At 31.0% G+C, this 2,997-nt stretch overlaps 1 long non-coding RNA gene across 1 annotated transcript in view; it reads right to left on the bottom strand.

Annotated features, from left to right (window-relative positions):
• Window positions 1–2,813: 2,813 nt before the first annotated feature.
• The window catches only part of LOC125860270 (uncharacterized), a 15,437-nt gene continuing 15,253 nt past the window's right edge, over window positions 2,814–2,997 (bottom strand). Inside the window, exon 3 of the long non-coding RNA XR_007445835.1 lies at window positions 2,814–2,934. This is a non-coding gene — a long non-coding RNA (uncharacterized LOC125860270). The remainder of the gene's footprint in view (window positions 2,935–2,997) is intronic.

The following is a 2,997-nucleotide window of genomic DNA, read 5'->3' as shown; positions in this document are numbered from 1 at the left end:
TGCTTAGTAACATTTATGTCAGAAATGTCTCTTTTGATGATCAACGTGTCATCAACATAAAAACAAACAATGACCTTGTGATTTGGAGTGTCTTTAATGTAAAAACATTTATCACATTCATTAATCTTGAATTCATTTGCTAACATAATTTGGTCAAACTTCACATGTCATTATTTGGGCGCTTGTTTTTAGTCCACAGAGTGACTTAACAAGTTTACAGACTTTTTTTTCTTTACCAGAACCACAAAGCCCTCGGGTTGTTCCATGTAAATTTCTTCCTCCAATTTTTCATTTAAAAAAGATGTTTTCAGATCCATTTTGACGAATTTGAAGGTCATATATATGCCGCAACTAGCACAATTAACATATGAATTAATGTAATCCTAGTTAGTGGCTATTATGTGTCAAACAAGGCTTTCTTATTGTCTAAAACTTATGACAACAAGTCTTGCTTTGTATTTGTCAATAGTTTCATCAAATTTCTTTTCCTTTTGTAGATCCACTTTGAACCCAAAAGTATATTTCCTGCAGGAAGATCAACCAACTCTCAAGTATGGTTGCTCAAGATTGAATCTATCTTACTATTGACAACCTTTTTTCAAAGAGAATGAGTCCACAAAGGACATAGCTTTTAGAATATATGAAACTCATTTACAAGAAGAAATGTTACAAAATCAAACTCGAAGGAAGTAATTTGTCCATTGACATTTACTACGCCTCTGAATCTCTTTATTAAGTACATTCTCCTTTGGTTCTTTCCAAGTTCATTTACACCCTTCACTTGACTATCTGATAGTTCGGACTTATGAACCATAAATCGACATAGTTTACTATTTGTAGCATATCCAATGAACATACAATCCACAGTCTTAGGTCCTATTTTGACCCTTTTGGGAATAGTTCCCTCATTTACATTTCTCATATGGAATAAACTGTATTGGAAATTGTTAAATCACTATCTTTCAAGAGTTATTGCTTGTATATACTTTAAGGGAGGACAAGCAATTCTCTATCAGGATACAACGAAGCCTGAACAAAAACAACTTTTTGTTGTTCCCTTTCTTAACAAAGATTTTATTATTATTATTTGTTACCCCCTTTACTAACAAACAAAACTTTTTGTTTCTCTTTTTCTAAACAGAAAAACTTTTTGTTGTTCTCTTTTGCTATAATGATAGCACCCCCCACAAATTTTGTGGTAAACTTGAACTTATAAATAGGACATTCAACATTTCCTTCAAAGTTCGATTTTTTCCTATCAATAATTTCATTAGATTGAGGTGAGAATGTGCAGTAATTTGATGGATGATTCCATTTTCCAAATATATTACTACAAAAGAAGATTCATATTCTCCACATCTACCACTTCTAATCATGACAATCTTTTTATCCAAGTAATTTTCAATTTCTGTTTTATATTGCCTATATGTTTCTATTGCTTCATCCTTATCATTCAGCAAATAAACATAACAATATCTAGTGCAATTGTCAATAAAATTTATGAAACACTATTTCCCACCGCGAGATGGTGTTGATTTCATATTACAAATGTCAATGTAAATCAATTCTAAGGTATTAAAATTCCTTTCAACAACACATACTTGACATTTTGATTTATTGCACTAGAAGTTAGGCAAAACTTCTAAGTTGATCAGTTTTTGCAAGGTTTTGTAATTGACATGTCTCAAGCATTTATGTCACAAACAATTTGATTCAAGCAAGTAAGACAAAAATACTAAGTTTGAAAAGACCTTTTGTGAGGTAACCTTTTCCCTCAAATATTTTGTTCTTTACTTTTTATAACTTTCACAAATACAGACATTATTTTAGAGTCAACACCTTGCCATATGTCCTTTTTAGAAGGACCTTTTCATAACATTCGATTTGTTATAGAATTACCCATGACCATAGTCTCTTTGGTCCAATAAGGGCAATATGACCCAAATATTTGTTTTACAACACAAACATAACATATTATTTTTCACCAATGTTCATGTCTATACAAATAGACATATCTTTTCATGAAAAATCACAATATTTTAAGTGACGCTTTTTCATCAAAGAATACAATTCTTTTGAACGAGTAATATAATGTTGTGGTTTTATACTAGTCATATCATAAACTTGTAAAGAGAGACTCAACGACCACAATATCAAATATACTCCACCAATTTTGTGGGTCTAACATAATACAAGAATGTCATTAAATTTCATATCTTGTACTTTCAAATTTAAATTAGATAGTAAGTCTAATTTTGTCTTTATCACAAGTAAAGAACCCCCCACATTTTAATATGTTCTAAAAAATATTTTTCAAATATTTGAAATTATTTTCCACATATTTTTTTTCATGCTATCAAATTGTATACCATCAAAATACACATTGGCAACACAAAGTCTTATTTTGGTGATTTAATCCATAGAAACACCCATTGCAGGCACAAAAATCACTAATTTTATGTTACTAGTGTTTTTTTCCTTTCTGTCACAACTAGACAGACCACTTAGTATTTAGAATACTAACAATAAAGATTCAATCTTTATACAACTTGTTTCTAGTTTAACGATGAGGTTTTTATAATCTTCTAATCGTTAATCGAATGAACCTTGTATTCTGATGAAGTTTTTATATTCTTCGAATCAATTTCACATTCAGACAGAGTAGTAAACCAAAAAGGTTTTAACCTCCAAAAACCTCAAATACAACACTGTTTCTAGCCAATGATGTGTCATGACCCGGAAGCACCCCCTAGTCGTAACCGGCGTACTCGACCTCGAAGAGGTCTAATACAAGCCTCTTAGCATTCATTCATCGCATAGACACCAAAACCATAAGGAATTAAAAACTTTCTTCACACACGAAGATACTTTCAATAAATAGCAAGCGGAAGACTTTCTAGACTTTATACAATATGTCTCAAAACCATCTAATACCTGAATATAACATTGGGACTAAGCCCACTCAAAACTTAAGCAAATACTAGAGAGACATAAAAA

This window comes from Solanum stenotomum, chromosome 3, assembly GCF_019186545.1.
Source record: "Solanum stenotomum isolate F172 chromosome 3, ASM1918654v1, whole genome shotgun sequence".
NCBI lineage: Eukaryota > Viridiplantae > Streptophyta > Magnoliopsida > Solanales > Solanaceae > Solanum > Solanum stenotomum.
The sequence above is the reverse complement of the archived record's forward strand: the minus strand, read 5'-3'. Positions and strand labels throughout refer to the sequence as shown.